Source organism: Tursiops truncatus, chromosome 13, assembly GCF_011762595.2.
Source record: "Tursiops truncatus isolate mTurTru1 chromosome 13, mTurTru1.mat.Y, whole genome shotgun sequence".
Taxonomy (NCBI): domain Eukaryota; kingdom Metazoa; phylum Chordata; class Mammalia; order Artiodactyla; family Delphinidae; genus Tursiops; species Tursiops truncatus.
The window spans coordinates 687,530-704,150 of record NC_047046.1 but is presented as its reverse complement, the minus strand read 5'-3'; the positions used below and the strand labels follow the sequence as shown (position 1 = coordinate 704,150).

Genomic DNA, 16,621 nt, shown 5'->3' with positions numbered 1-16,621 from the left:
GGGCCCCTGAGGGGCCGGATGGGTGGATACTCTCAGGACCCAGAAGGTGCCTGGCTGGCAGAAGGGGCTGCGTAAGCGCCCCCTGGGAGGGTGGGAGGAGGAGAGGAAGCATCTGGAAACACCAGCCTGTCCCATCGGCCTGTGAGGGCTCCCAGAGCAGGGGGGAAGCAGGTGCTCCCGGGACCAAAGTGGGCTGTTGGCCGCGCCCTGCCCATGTTGCCTTCAGAGTCTGGAACCTGGTCGTCTCCGGGCAGGGGGTCAGAAGCGTCAGAAAACACGCTACTTTTCCGTTTTCTCTTTGTACTGCTTACATTTTTTGTAAAACCAAGTCTACGCGATACTTTTCCAAATGAATAATGGAGGTGACAAGGGTTTGCAGGGGACGAAATGACACGGCCAGGCCCTCCGCGGCCGGGACCTGCCAATGGCCTGGCACGTTCGGCTTCAGGGCTTCAGACCAGCCCGACGATCTGACAGCAGCGCAGGGCAGCTCAGGCGCCCCTTAAGATCACAGGCGTCTGCCTGCAGCGCTCCCAGCCGCCAGCCGAGGAGAGGCCATCGGACGCCCGGCCCCATCCTGGGCGATGCGCACCACCCACCTCCGTCTTATCCACACGTTTGCCCCGTTCATCCTCCCGCCTACACCCACACAGCAGGGAGCTTGTCCCTTGGCTTGCAGCCACGTTCCAGCTCCTACATGGTGCCCGGCACACAGTAGGTGCTTAATAAATGCTTGGGTCAAGTTTCTGAGGATGAACCTGCAGAGCCCAGCCTCCCAGCCTCAGGGGACCAGGCAGCGAGCTCCCGTCCCCTGGGGCCTGGCGCTCACTCCGGCGGTGTGTGGGGGGGGGACTGGAGGGATGATATGGGGGGGTGGCAGAACCCAAACGGGCCATGAAGCATGGCCCACCTGGGCCCCCCGGGAGCCAGGTGCGCTGCTCCAATGGCTGGCTGGGACCGAATCGTGGTGAATTATTCACTTAACCAAAAGGTGTGCATCAGAGCACAGCAGCAGCTGGTAAAGCCTGAGGCCTGCAGACCCGTCAGGGGCGCTGCATCCGCAAAGATGCTCCGCCCTGGGCATCTGCACGGTGCACGTTTCCCTGCACTAACGTGCGCAGATGCTATTGAGTGAGTTACCTGGTGGGCGAGGTTCTGGATGGATGTGCACCGCGGGGACACCAGTCACCCCACTACAGCACACGGAAGGGAGAAAGTAGCCCCCCCCCCAGGAAGCCCGAGTGTGGGGCCCGTCATGCTGGGTATCCCTAGAGGAGGAGGAAGGAGACAAGGCACCAGTGGGAAGAATCCTGGAAGCCTGCCTGTAGGAGGCAAGACCACAGCTGGCCTTGCTGGGAGGAAGGCTGGTGTGGGTGGAGAATGGGAGGGCCCTTCATAGCAGAGGACACCCTGGGGAGAGGGTGGAGGCCGGAGCCCTGTGATGGGAAGAGATGGGCACAGCCAAGGAAGGCAGGCATCCAGGAGCCCAGACGCAACCTCCGGGGCAGCAAGGCAGCAAAGGCAGCCAGGGGAGAGCGTAGCCCAAGAGGTCACGTGGGCTGCCCGCAGGCCTCAGGCGCTCAGCGGAGTGACAAGGGAGCTGGTCCCCCAGCTGAAAGCCAGGGTGAGCCCTGCAATTTCTGCCCCTTGGACGGAGGCTGGTGTCCCCATTTCTGCTTGCTGCCCTCTGGCAGGCAGGTGGAAGCCCATCCCAGTGGCCCCCCAGCCGGGAGGTGAGGCACGTCGAGGCCACTCGGCCACAAGGACCTCAGGCTGCCTCTGGCTGCCTCGCCTTCCCCATGGGGGACACGCTGGCACCCGGGGCGCCACCCCCAGGCCTCTGCCGAGGTCTGGCCCCTTCCCAGTACTGCTGCTGCCACGCCACCCGCCTGCCTGGAGGGACTCTCAGGGGCCCCCGCCAGCCGAGTGCCCTGCTTCAGCTCTTGTCCACCTCGGATTCACCTCGGCTCCTCTTGGTTCTTGACTGGCCGTCCCATCGCGTAGTATTTCCCTCCCACTGCCTAGGCCCTGACCACAGTGAGGGCCAGACGGACCCTGGGTGACCCGGTCCTTGGCCCGAACTGTCCCATCAGCCGTGGAGCCAGCACAGGGCAGCTGGCCAGGCCCGAGGCCCAGCCGGTCACACTCATCCTGAGATGGGAGGGGGAGGGGGACAGAGAGAGACAGATACAGAGATGGGGAGAGAGGGACAGGAGGAGAGACGAGGGAGAGACAGGAACGGAGACGCGGAGGGAGGCGAGGGGAGGCGGGGGACAGAGAGAGAGAGAGACAGAAAGAGACAGGAACAGAGACGCGGAGGGAGGCGAGGAGAGGGGGGAGGCAGAGGGGAGAGGCGGGGGCGGGGGGCGGGGGGCAGAGGGGAGAGGCGGGGGGCGGGGGGGAGGCAGAGGGGAGAGGCGGGGGGGGGCAGAGGGGAGAGGCGGGGGCGGGGGGGGCAGAGGGGAGAGGCGGGGGGGGCAGAGGGGAGAGGCGGGGGCGGGCGGGGGGGCAGAGGGGAGAGGCGGGGGCGGGGGGCAGGGGGGAGCGGCGGGGGCGGGGGGGGAGGCAGAGGGGAGAGGCGGGGGCGGGGGTGGGCAGAGGGGAGAGGCGCCTCCACTGCCGCCTGCTGTCCTCCCGGGTGCTCCCGGCAGCACCCTCTGCGCTTTGCAGACACGGCCTCCCAGGATGATGTGGCAGCAGACGTGAGCCTGGCTCCCTCGTGCCGCTGGCTGCTGTGGCCACCCTGGAGGTCAAACACCAGCACGCCCTGCCTCCGGCCGGTCGAGGCCGCCCCTCCGGCCTCCGAGGACCCCCTGCAGGCACAGCCACCCACTCCCTGCAACCTGTGCCCTTCCAGTTGCTGGGTGCTTTACTGGTCACCAAATATTTTGATTATCACTTTTAGGTGTAATTACCCCCATTTTACAGAGGAAAAGGTGGAGGCGTGAGGAGGGTCAGTGTTTTCCCAAATGCACCGGAGCCCTTGGCCGTGACCCAGGTTCAAGTCCAGGCATGAGGTGGAGAACTTGTCTCTCAGGGAGAAGCACCCTCGTGACCGAGCACATGGGGAGGCGCCCTGGGCCGCTGGCTGGGGCTCCCCGCTCACAGGGAAGCTGCAAACGGGCCCGCGGGAGTGTTCACACCACGGTCATTAGCATCGACCCCCAGCTGGGCCGGGGGACTGTGCCGATTGTCTAGGGCTTAAAAGGTGAACCATGCGGGTCAAATCTGAGGAGGTCTGCAGCCACTGCGTTACGAGTAGCCCCCACAGCCTTGCAGTATTCGTCCGGATTCTACAGCTCTCGCCCAGTTCAGCGAAGAAGCCACGCGTGTCCTGCCACGGGATGCAGGACGTTCTGCCTCCTGGCTGGGCTGCCCCCTTGCTCCTGAACTTGAGCAGAAGCGTCAGCGTGCACCTTGCGGCCACACTCGTGACAGATTGACCACAGGTGAGTCGGGAAGACCTGCAGGAGCTGTGTGCGGGGACCTGCTGGCTGCCGAGTCAGGAGGACGGCATCTGTGGACCTTATCTGTGAGCTGTGCGCCACCCTCGTCCCCCATCGGGACCGTAACACACATGCACGTTTACATCGGCACATTCCGGAAAGCCGGCTTTTGAACGTGTACCAGCCCACTGTCCCGACCCCGAGACAGACAGGAGGGGAGGTGCCTGCGGCCCTCGGCCCCCCATCACCTCCCCAGCACCCCTTCTCCCGCTCCCTCTCAACTGCCCGTTATCCTTCGGAAACCTCCGCCCATCCTTCATTTATTGAAGTAGGCAGGGAGTATGATGGGCCATTTTGTCACCGTGGCAACCGCTGTGGTCTGAAGGGGTTGGAGAGCCCTGATTAGGCCGGGAAGGCTGCTGTGACAGGAAGTGACAGGGACAGCAAATCAAGGGGGGCTTTAACGGGGCTGTGCGTGGAGCGCACACCAAACATCATCTCTGCACCACTGGGAAGGCTCCCACTGGCAGCTGAGTCCAAATGGAAAACTAATGAGGCAGCGGGCCCCATGGGCCTTTGCCGACCTCCTAACAGGCCTCGTTCACAGGGTGAAAGCGGCAGAGTCCGCGCACACGGCCCGCCCCAGGCCCCTCCTGGGCAGCAGGTGGGGGGAGCCCTGCTCGGTCGGACCCTGGGCCCTGCACTGGGCACCTCACACAGGGGAGACCTCCCCCTAGCCCAGGACACTGGGGGTCTCGGGGGGGAGCTGTCCTCAGGAAGACCCCGCCTCTCCCAGGGGCTCACGTCCTACGTTAAAACTCGGGAATGAAAGCAACACATATTGTACATAACTAATGACCACTAATTGCAAGAAGGCTTCTGCGTCCTGCTTCTAAGTCTCCACTTCGACTATAGCTTTTTCAAGTAATAATAATAATAGCAAACACGTGGAGCTATTCCTCTGCGCCTGGCATTAGTTAAAGTCCTTTGGGTGGATTATCTCAGTTAATCTTCACAGTAACCCTACGAGGTGGGTACAATTACTCTCTCCATTTTACAGATGAGGAAACTGAGGCCCCAGAAGGTTCCACAACGCTCTTAAAGCCGCACGGTTAGTAAGGGCAGAGCGAGAACGGGAGGCCCGAAGCCAGGCCGGGGTCAGCAGGGAGGCACGGCCCAACCCGAGTCCAGCCCTGGCTCTGGTCTCCCACTGGTGAAACAAGAGGGGCGACGCCGGGGGCACAGGCAGAGCGAGCCCCCTGCAGCCCACCCAGGCGGGACCCTTGCTCCAGCTGCACTCCCGGAGCACGCGGCACCTGTAGGCGCCTCATCTGCAAAGTCTCGGCATCGCCCCTGTAGAGCAAGCTCCCGGCTTGGCCGAAGCTGAGAGTGTCTCGGACTCCAGTTCTCGATACGCTTCCTCTGTTCCGCCAGCTCCCTGGCCCGCTGGCTGACATTCTGCTCTCAGTTCGCAGGACAATAAGTTAGGGTCCCAGACAGAGCAAGAGGGAGAAGGTCGCTCCACAGGCTGGGTCACCTGGTCCTAGAGGAGGAGCCATTGACATTCCGCCGGGGCTCTGGGGGCCGTGGCTGGAGCAGGACTCCGTGGGGCGGAGCGGCCGTGCCTTGGGTTCCTGGGGCAGAGGGCTGCTGTGGAGGCCTGCGGGGTGCAGCCCATACGGGACCTGGCTTGTCTGGCAGGAAAGGGAGGGTGAGTTCCTCCAGCCTGGGCTCCTTTCCTGCTGGGATGGAGCCATGAGGAAATATTCCCAAGGAATCTGGGGAGATGCTATTCACAGCCCCCGTGGGCAGGCTTTCATGTACCAGACTGCAAATGCTCAGGCCACTTCTGACCGTCCCAAGGGAGACCGCGCGGCCGTCCTGCGCATCTGCCCCCTGCCACGGCCTGTTGCCTGTCGGGAGCCCAATAACTTTTCATCAGAAGTCAGGCGTGACCTTCTCTTTGTATCTCCTCTGTCAACGATCATCTACCGTCTTTCTTCCTCCCTCCCAGAGTCCCTCCTAAGACAGTAAGTTCTGGACTGGGTTTTAGATTGAGTTGCCAGAGCCCTTTTCCTCTGTGGCAAGATCAAGGGTCTCTCGGTGAGGCTTGTCCACGTGGCTTCTCCACGTGGCTTTGTGACCAAACCCACCTTGGGTCTGTTCACCCGATGCACAGCAAAGCCAATCTACTGACACCGGCTGTGGTGAAGGAAAGGGCAGCGTTGACTGCAGGTGCCCAACATGGGGCCAAGCAAGGAGCAAGGTTGGCTAGTGCTTGAAAGACACCAACCCCCGATTGCTTTCAGGGAAAGGTTTTTAAAGACAAAATGAGGGAGGGAGGTTTCCGGGTGCGTGATCAGCTCGTGGACCTTCTTCTGATTGGCTGGTGGTGAGGTAAAGGGGAGCCGGCATCCTCGACCTTCAGGTTCCAGCCGGTCTGAGGTCTACGTGATTGTGGGCAGCAGACAGTTAACTTCTCCCACCTGGCGGGGGTCTCAGTATCTGCAAAACAGCTCAAGGACACGGCTCAGCATAGTATCTATAGCCCTTCAGGAGGAACTAAAGGTCCCTGACTTTGTTTAATGGCTGAAATTATTATTATTTTGTCTCACTTGACTGTTTTCCTTTCTTTCTGCATTTTCTCACTTCTCGATTAAATTTGTTCTTTGGAACTGGGGGAAGGCCTAGGAGGCTAAAGTTTTTCTACAGACAAGAGGCAGGTAGAGGACATGGGAGGGTCTGTCCCGGGAAGGTCCCGTAGGGTCCTGCTCAGTCACAATTCCCCCTTTTCTTTGATACTCCTCAGTCTTGAGGGGCGACAAGAGCAGGACAAGAAAGGGAATCGTTTTGGATGGAGAGGTTCATCATAAACTCGACAGAGGCACTCGGTTTTAGGGGGACTTGGCTTCAGCTTCTCCACCTGGTCTCTCCGCGTGGTCTGAATTTCTTACTTGGCAATTCAGGGCTCCCGAGAGTGCATGTGTGGAAGCTGCCAGAGCTTCGTAACTGGCATGGTGTCGCTCCCTCCACCTTCTTTTGCTTAGAGGAGGGCCTGCGACCTAGTAGGACTCTCCAGTACCTTTCTGGGACAGAACCTTCCCCCACATCCTCTGCATTAGCTCCTCTCTGAAGTACCCGGATAACAGCATCTGATGCACATTCCTGAGTTGCTTTACAGATACTAAAACCCCCACCAAATGGAAGAAGTTAACTACTTGGTGACCATGAGCGCCAGCCCCGAGACCTACTAGCACCTGAGGATTGATGGTGTGAACCCCTGTGACCCCTCCCTGTTACCTCACCATCAACCAATCAGGGAACCATGCACAAGCTGATCACACACCATGGGACCCCGTTCCTCAGCTGGCCTTTAAAAATACTCCCCTGGGACTTCCCTGGTGACGCAGTGGTTAAGAACCTGCCTGCCAATGCAGGGGACACAGTTTCAATCCCTGGTCTGGGAAGATCCCACATGCCGCAGAGCAAGCCTGTGCACCGCAACTACTGAGCCTGCGCACTAGAGCCCGCGAGCCACAACTACTGAGCCCACGTGCCACAACTACTGAAGCCCGCATGCCTAGAGCCCATGCTCCGCAACAAGAGAAGCCACCGCAATGAGAAGCCCACGCAGCTCAATGAAGAGTAGCCCCCGCTCGCCGCAGCTAGAGAAAGCCCGCGCACAGCAACAAAGACTCAATGCAGCCAAAAATAAATAAATAAAAATAAACTTATATATTTTTTTTAAATGCTGCCCTGAAAGCATTTGGGTGAGTTTAGGTGTCTTGAGCAGTAGCTGCCCTGGACCCCTTGTTTGGCGCCTGCAGTAAACGCTGCCCTTTCCTTCACCACAGCCTGGCGTCAGCAGATTGGCTTTACCGCGCACCAGCGAGCAAACCCAAGTTTGGTTCCGTACCGGGCCCAGTGATGAGCAGCCTCTTCATGGGAGGCTGAACATCCCAGGAGTCGGGGCCCCAGACCCACCTCAACCACTCCTGGCCCTTCCCCTCCCAGACTCACAGGTTTTCCAAACACTCCCAGGACGCGGCTGCAGCACAGGCTGGACTTTGTTCTGGGTGGAGCACACCCAGGCCCTTGCCTTCACCAGGGCGGTCCTTCGGGGTTCAGCTTTTCTCTAAACACACACGAAGGAGGAGATGAACGGGCCCAGCGAGGAGAGCGCAACCAGGTCTCAGCAAGCACCCGTCTGCTTGGCTCCGGCCAAATCCTGAGTGGCAAGACTCACGAGACCACCCTGGGAGCTCGGGCCGGGTCATCAGGGTGTTGCAGCTAAACGGCTGCGCTGCTTTTCCCTACCTGAGCCTCTCTGTCCGGTGCTAATTAAAAGAAGCCGTGATGTGGCGGGCTGGCACGCAGGTAACACCTCTCTCTCCAGGCTCTGTGAGCAGCCTTGGTGACCGTGCGTGCAAGTCCCACCAGAAGTCCCCCACCCCGCCCCACCTGCACCCCTAACACCTGCACACACACATACACACGTGCGCACGTGCACCCACACAGGCAGAGGAACAGATGTTGACTTCAAAGCGCTAACAGTCATGCAAATGTTTAGGCAAAACAGAAGTTACTTTAAGCAGAATCTACACCATATGGCAAACGGGGACCCGCTAGGTGAAGTGTGCTGTCAGCAGGCAACAAAACGCTCGCATCGGCTTCTGCAAAGGAACAAAGAACAACTTGGGCAACACAGCTGCATTCAGAAGAGGAGAGGAAATGAGATCACAGCTGCATTCAGAAGAGGAGAGGAAGTGAGATCACAGCTGCATTCAGAAGAGGAGAGGAAGTGAGATCACAGCTGCATTCAGAAGAGGAGAGGAAGTGAGATCACAGCTGCATTCAGGAAGAGGAGAGGAAGTGAGATCACAGCTGCATTCAGAAGAGGAGAGGAAGTGAGATCACAGCTGCATTCAGAAGAGGAGAGGAAGTGAGATCACAGCTGCATTCAGAAGAGGAGAGGAAGTGAGATCACAGCTGCATTCAGAAGAGGAGAGGAAGTGAGATCACAGCTGCATTCAGAAGAGGAGAGGAAGTGAGATCACAGCTGCATTCAGAAGAGGAGAGGAAGTGAGATCACAGCTGCATTCAGAAGAGGAGAGGAAGTGAGATCACAGCTGCATTCAGAAGAGGAGAGGAAGTGAGATGCTGGCATCTGGGAGGAAAGCTAGTTTGCTGTAAGGTAGAATCAACACAAAAAGAAACTGGGTGGTTCCTCATACTTAAAGTGTAACTTCTAACCCACCGCAAATCTTTTTTCTATTTGTAGGTTCAGAGCCTAGTGAACCACGGAGGGGCACCGGGCGCAGAAACCGAACTGTTACCATTTTGAAAACTAGCGTTTCCCCCGAACAGGGGAGATAAACCGTAACCTCTCTTGGAAAAAGATGGAAAACCTTCCACGCGACCAAGGCAGCTGGGATCTGCATTCCGTCTGGTTTCCACCCAGAGCTCCGAAACCCGTCCCTAACCTGGACATGGCTGGTTTAGTCCCTTCAGCACTCTTGCTATCAGATGAACCAATTGTCTCCCTTCCCGTAAGCCGAGCTGCCGCGAGGGGGGGACAGAATGCCTGGGCTCACTCTCTCTCTAGCCGTGCACCTGTTGGTTCATCTAAACATAGAGGACGAGCCATGGCACCCGCGGTGCCTGGGCTCTATGAGGCGATGTGTGCGATGCACTCAGCCCGTGCTCGGTCCTGCGTGTCTGCCGTTAGCACTGTAACTGACAGGTGGCCCAGGCTCCACGAGCCTCCTGCATTTGGCGGCCCATAAAAAACCCAAAGCTTGGCGGGTAGGGATTTGGATGGGTTATAACTGACAGAAACTCAACTCAAACTGCTTCAGCAAACACACAAATAAACAAAAGCCAAGGGAGAGATCGTCTGCATCCCGTGCGAGGGGCAAACACATCAGGACCTCTGTCTGCGTGTCTCTGCTTCTCTTTATTTCATTTTTCTCTTTTGAAAACAATATCTATGTGCTACTGGAATAGGGAAGAGCTAAATCAGACTCCATGTTCGATCTATTTCTAGGACTGTAACGTTAGCTTTTCGTTGCTTTTGTTATTGTGATCATATATAATGGCCTGCCTCAGGGAACCCTGCCCACCTGTGAACGGCTGCAAGAAAAAAGAAACGAACACGTCCCCTCCCCGAGGCTGGACATTCCAGGAGATGTTTTGCAAGACTGGTGGCCCTTTAACTTTACTTCCTCACCGCCTCTCCCTCTCTGTTTCTATAAAAGAAACTGTCATCCAGACCCAGATAAGATGGTTTTTCGGAGACTCTAGTCTGCCATCTTCTCAGTCTGCCAGCTTTCCGAATGAAGTCGCATTCCGATTCATTGGCCTGTCGTGCGGTGCGCAGAGCGAGCTGGGACTCGGTAACACTATTAGGAGATGGCTGTAAACTCCAACTGACCTCCTTCTTACAGCCTTTAATTCCAGATGAAGAGACCTAGGTATCCGTGATCTAATCTCAGGGTAGACCCTGATTGGTCCTTCTTGGGACAATCAAGAGTAGGGGGAGCTCTGATTGGCCACCCTGGATGAGAGCCCACCTGAAAACTACAGGAGAGAGATGGAGGGATGACCCTGTTCCCAGAGCAGGTGAGCAATTCCACAGACATTAAAAATATCACCTGCCCTCTGTGTCAGGGGAGTGGGAGAGAACTTGACAGTGAGGAGGGGGCTGATGCTCCCCTGGCGTAACAAACCCTGGTGATAGCAAACCCTGGTGACTGCAGTAGGAGGAATGTCTCTCTGGACAAAACGAAGGTTTTCTAAAGAAATTGATTCCTGTAGCTGGAGTGTGCCCACTCTGTGAGCAATTGCTGAGGATGTAAAAACCCACGACCTGGAGGGGCAAAGTCAGGCTCCACCACCACCACCCACCCACCCCCCACTCCTGTCCTTCCTCACCACAGACTCCATCTCCTCCTGGGCCAGAGAAAACAGGGAGCGGGAACTCCATTGATTGAGCAGACCCTGGAGGCGCAGAAATCACATCAGAGAAAGGCCTTGGGCCTTAATGACCAAGGAAGGGGTAATGCTTCCTAGAAAATGAGAGAAGCAGGAACTCCCTGAGGATGAGGGCTTTAAGGAGACTGGAGAGAAGGAGCCTTGCCCAGGAGAGGCAGTGTTTGCAGGGGTGGTGGTCAGCTCCATGCCTGACCCCTCCGCCACTGAGCACCCACTCAGAAGGGCAGCCATAGCTCCGCTGGACCCTATGGTGCATCCTCCCAACTCCTTACCAGGGTAGGTTAGCCCATCTCTTTGGATGTGTATTGATCAGCTCCTGCTAGGTTGCGCTGCGGTAACAAACGATCTTCGCACCTATAGCTTTATTTCTCACTTCCCTTCTATGTTGGTTGAAGGTCGGTTGTAGTTTTCTCCCATTTATTCTTCATTCCTTTTATTTTTCAGTCCTCAGGCAGGGGAAGCAGCCAGGCTGGAGCATTCACTATCACGCAAAGCGGAGCCAGGTGACGGCTCTCAAACCTCTACCTGTAAGGGGTCCATCACCCTCCTCATTTTTCAATAACCAAAGCAAGTCCAACAGCTAAAGCTGACGTCCACGGTGGGGAGTGGCATCCTCTCGTGGGAAGGAGCAGGGAAGATTCTAGAACAGCACAGTCCACCACAGAGTGGCAGCCTCCTGGCCCCTGTCCCACCTCTAACCTGCGTGGACCCCTTCATAGGAGCCTCAGGGTTCCCCCTCCCCAACCTCCCAAGGCCTGAGGCAGGACAGGCATCACCCCATTTCCTCCTGGACATGTGTGTGTCACGGTTCCTCCAAGCTCTGATGGCACAGGGCTCTCCTTTGGGCAACTCCAGACCAGGAAAGAGCTCTGGTCTCTGTCCACTGCTGCGATTATTCATTGCTCTATAAGAAATACCTTAAAACTTGATGGCTTAAAACAATCATTTTATTTCCCAATCCTGTGGATTGGGAATTTGGCAAGTCTCAACTTGACAGTTCTTTTGCTCCATGGGCATTGATTGGGGTCACTCACTGGGCTGCATTCAGCTGGGAGCTCGGCTGGGGCTGGAAAGTCCATCGTGGCTCAGAGTCTTCCTATGGGACCTTTCTTCCTCTCCAGCAGGTTGAATTTCTTACGTGGCAGCCAGCATCCAAGAGACAGCATCCCCAGTAGAGAAGGTGGGAGCTGTCTTAAGACCGAGCCTTAGGCGGTCACTTATACCACATTCCGTTGGCCAAGCTCCACAGGGCCAGCGCAGATTCAAGGGGAGGAGAAACGACTCTACCTCTTCACAGGAGCACAAAGGTTTTGCAGCCATCTTTAATCCAGTATATTCACATATGTCCCCAAACTTTACATGGCATGTGGTGAGAACATTCTCACCACACTGTTCTCTAGCCACAACCTGGGTAGCCCGGTAGGTATCCTCACTCCGAAAGCATCAAGCCAGGGAATGCGTGGCAGCCTTCCCTTCTTGACACGACTTCTCATGAGATATTCTCTCAGAGCCCTCTGCTTTCACTTTGGGGGAGGGGATCCTGCACTGCCCCAAACGTCCGTGACTCTGACCCCCTTCCCTCCCCAGCCCCTTTTACATAGACTCAGTGGCAGGTGGTGGTAGGACAGGATATGCCACTCTTGAGCCAGTCCCATCTCTTGGTAGCTCCTTGGTGCTTTCAAATAGGGGGAATTTGGCTCCTTTGTTCTAATCCTTGGGTATTAGTTACTCCTCTAAGACAACAAGAGAAAATTCACCTCAGCAACCTGTTACTCTAGACTAAGGGCACACAATCTCATCATTACCATCACCATCACCATCACCATCACCATCACCACCATCACCACCATCACCACCACCATCACCACCATCATCACCATCACCATCACCACCATCACCACCATCACCACCATCACCACCATCATCACCATCACCACCACCATCACCACCATCACCATCACCACCATCACCACCATCACGACCACCATCACCACCATCACCATCATCACCATCATCACTAACGTCGTTTCATAGCTGAGGAAACCCAGCCACAGGGAACGAAGTGATCGTCACGTGATAAAGAGATTAAATTAATCTAAAGCTCAAAAAATCCTCTCTTTTCCCTGGGTTCTCCTAGGCCAAAAGGAGCAGCAGTGAACCCAGGCTGACCGGGCCTCATTCGGCCAGTGGATGGGATGAATGGGAGGGGTTCAAATAGTGTCATCAGAGCATAATCCTCTCTCTCTTTCTGCCTCTCTCCTCACGCTCTCCCTCTTGCCCTCCTCTCTCCCCCACAGCCCTGTTTGTCCCATGGTCAGCTCCATCCTCAGCCAGGACCTCCCCCAGGTGACCCAATCCCACCTGCTTGCTGCCCCCAGGCCTCTCTTCTTTCGTCAGCCCCACCCAGGGCTCCAGGCAGCTCGGATCACAGGCTTGTCCTGCACCAATCACAGCTCTGAGGAGAGTGCTGTCACCAGGCCTGGGGCGGGAGCCAATCAGCAGAGCTGGACAGGGGGTGTGTCCAGGCGCAAGGACCTCTGGGCTCAGGAGGCAGAGGTCTCTAAAGGGAGACACTGGGGCTGTTAGCAGAAGCTGGGACAGCAGTACAGTCAGGACCGTGATCTGCCCCCGGGGTGGGGACCTTGACAAGGACTAGCGGGAAAGAGTCTGAATTGCTCTGGTTGAGCACCGCCTGCTCAGCCACTCGCTAGCTGTGTTGCAGGAAGGGGGACCCCTTCCAGGGCCCGAGAGTGGGCTCTCGTCAAACGCGCGAACGTGAATTGTCCGACGAGACACGCGTGCTGACGAAACAAGAGACTTTGTTGGGAAGGGGCGCCCGGGCGGAGGGCAGCAGGGTGAGGGACCCCAGGAGAACGGCTCTGCCACGTGGCTCGCGGTCTCGGGTTTATGGTGATGGGGTTAGTTTCCGGGTTGCCTCTGGCCAATCACTCTGACTCAGGGTCCTTGCTGGTGACGCACACATCGCTCAACCAAGATGCATTCCAGAGAGAAGGATTCTGGGAAGTTGGTAGGACATACAGACTGGCATTTCCCCGCTCCTTTTGACCTTTCCCGAATTCTTCCGGTTGGTGGTAGCTTGTTAGTTCCGTGCTCCTTACCGGGAGCCCCTGTTGTAAGATAACTCAGGCAAGTGGTTACTATCATGCCTGGCCAGGGCGGGCAGTTTCAGTCAGTGGTTCCCCTAACAGGTGTGTCGTCCTGGATGAGTTACCCTCTCTGTGTCTGTTTCCCATCTGCAAAATGGGAATAACAGTACATCTACATCTCAGGGCCGAGTGTGCATTAAATGATGAATGTGTGCATACGCTCAGACACGGCTGTGTGCCTCGAGGTTACCGTTGCAACAGCAGAAGCTTCATCCCACCAGGGAGAAGAATTCACCTGGAACTAATGGTGCTAACTCCTGACAGCCCCAGAAAAGACACTGGAAAGAGCTCCTCCCACCATACCCCAGCAGGGTGCAGGGAGACAGGGCCCAGGGCAGACCCTGAGAGGTGAGATGGCCTCAGGCAGGCGGCATCCCAGGACACGACCTCCAGGCTGCGGCCTAACTGTGTCTCCTTCATGCCTAATTGGATTCCGTTGTATAGAGATAAAGGCTGTTACTTTGTATCAGCAAGGCATCTTTTTCTGCAGGATTGAGTTCCTGAAAGGGGGGAGACTCTTGAGAGAGACAGAGCTGGGACGTGGAGGGAAAGAGCCGGGTGTGAATAGACTTTGGGATAAAATCCTGACAGACTGAAATTGATTCTGCCGCCGGAGAAAACTGAGTGCAGAGGGAATTAGATTTATGCTCTGTCAGATGTAACTGTCTCCTGGTGTCTGTACCGAGAGCTGTTAAAGTGGTAATCTTTAGAGATGCATGGAAGTTGCGTGTGAATAGACCCACGCTCCATCCGGGGAACAGTCTCCTGTGGGGATGCACATAAGACAGCATCCTGATCACTAATGACACGATGAACACGACGCACTGTGGGTGGAATTTAATCAGAGCATCTCAAAGCACAGCAAAGCTGAGGCTCCCGGTGACTTCTCCATGTCTGTGGTCACTCGGGAACCTGCGGGCTACTGAGAAAGGCTCTGGGTCCATCGCCCCAGGCAGTTGATGGACTGTGGGGTCCCCCAGCTGAGGGTGGGGAGGGCAAGATTCACTGTGCACCCACCAGCCTCAGTCCAGGACACGCTCATGAGGGATCAGACCTGCCCCTCCCTCGTGACAGAGCCCTGGGACCCTCATAATCCCAGTCCTCCAGACCCCTTGCCCCCCACAGCCAGAGCTATGCCTCCACCCAGCCTTGCCCACACCACACAGAGCACCCTGGAGCCTTTCTTTTCATTCTCTCTGACGCAGTAGAAGTAAGGTGTTTTGAACCACACTGAGAAGCAGACCTGTGCCCACTCCCTCTGAACCAGGAGCAGAGAGACAGCCACCTATGCATGTTTGGGGGAGTGTATCAGTCAGGCTGGAACAGGGTCTGCTGTGTAACAAACACTCTCCACACCAGCAGCTGAACACATCACAGGTACACCTCTCGCTCATGCTCTGCGTCCAACGTGGGTTAGCAGGGCCCTTTGCTCTGGGTAATCACGTGGGACCAGGAAACCAGGCTGACACAAGCTTCCACAATCACCAAAGCAGGAACTAGGAAACACCATAAACTGACCTTTAAATGCTCACATGGGGTTTCCCTGGTGGCGCAGTGTTTAAGAATCTGCCTGCCAATGCAGGGGACAGGGTTCGAGTCCTGGTCCAGGAAGATCCCACATGCCGCAGAGCAACTAAGCCCGTGTGCCACAACTACTGAGTCTGCTCTCTAGAGCCCACGAGCCACAACTGCTGAGCCCGCGTGCCACAACTACTGAAGCCCACGCACCTAGAGCCCGTGCTCCACAAGAGAAGCCACTGCAATGAGAAGCCTGTGCACCACAATGAAGAGTAGCCCCCGCTCGCCGCAACTAGAGAAAGCCCAAGTGCACCAGCGAAGGACCCAATGCAGCCAAAAATAAATAAATACTTTTTTTAAATAAAAAAATAAATGGTCACGTTTCATTGTCCAAAGCAGGTCACATGGCCAGGCCAGACTTCAAGCGAGCAGAGGAGCATAATCTCCCCAGGTGTCTGGAAAAGGAGGCCCAATGATTGGGGAACAGCCCAAATGACTCCGGGCCAGCTAATTCTATTCTCCCTCATCTCCCCAAGCAAGAGGACCCCAAAATTCCAGCCACATACAACCAGGACCTCTGGGGTTCGTACCTTTGTACCCTGTCCACATGGGGCCCCACTGCATCTGAAGACCCCAAAACTAGAAAGATAAATCCTTTCCTTCCACACACTCAATGTTGCATGGAACAGAGACAGGAAAACCACCGTAAGCGGAGGAAGGACGGAGATGCAGCTGTCGTAGAAGAGGAGCCCTCCCTCCTGGCGGACACTCTGAGCCCCTGCAGTGTGCCTGTTTCTTCCTGGTGGCCAGATTCGGGTCCTGCCTGGAAGCAGCCCCCCAGCTCTGCCCGCTGGGAGCTTCCGGACTTTCCTCTGTCCTCTTGGCCAGTGTGATGTGGGACTCGGGTGGACGCCTCCCAGGAACAGCAGTCTTCTCAGCCTGTTCTCTGGTCGCACGCGGTTAGTGGAAGTTTGTCTCAAACGTACCCATTCCTCTTTTCTCCTAACGGGTCTTGTTTTGTCATCACAGCTGTCTCGGAACTTTAGCCGGTGTCTTATTTCTAATCCTGGTCAGCTCTGATGCCAACAGCACCCACAGTTTTCTTGCCAACGCCCACAGGTTTGCATGGTCGGGCACCTCGCCCTCCTCTGTCAGCGGGTGGCCGCGTTCCCCACCCCCGCACCATGTCCAAAAAGTGTGTCTGACACACCTTTAGCCACAGGGAGATTTTAACAGAGGCCACGATGCCACACCCTTAACTTGGCTCTTGTCATATCTGTGTTTTAATTGAGTTTAAGTTGGGGGGGTCTTAAATTCAGTCAGCTTTTCCAACTTGGTGGAAGCCCTTTTTTCACTTTCACTCCTGCTTCAAGCGGGCCAATTCTCCTCTGAGTTTGGCAGCCGACAGCTGCCACCAGATACCGCTAACGGCCTCTCGCCCCGGAGCTACGGTTTCACTAGGTTCACGGTCTGAGGTCCAAGTCGCTGCAGTCACGT

At 56.5% G+C, this 16,621-nt stretch overlaps 1 long non-coding RNA gene across 1 annotated transcript; it reads left to right on the top strand.

Annotated features, from left to right (window-relative positions):
- Positions 1 to 2,971: 2,971 nt before the first annotated feature.
- LOC141276127 (uncharacterized) lies at positions 2,972 to 15,439 on the top strand. Its single transcript, XR_012325067.1, has 3 exons — positions 2,972 to 3,449; positions 8,728 to 13,357; positions 13,828 to 15,439. It is a non-coding gene; the product is annotated as an uncharacterized lncRNA (long non-coding RNA).
- Positions 15,440 to 16,621: the final 1,182 nt, after the last annotated feature.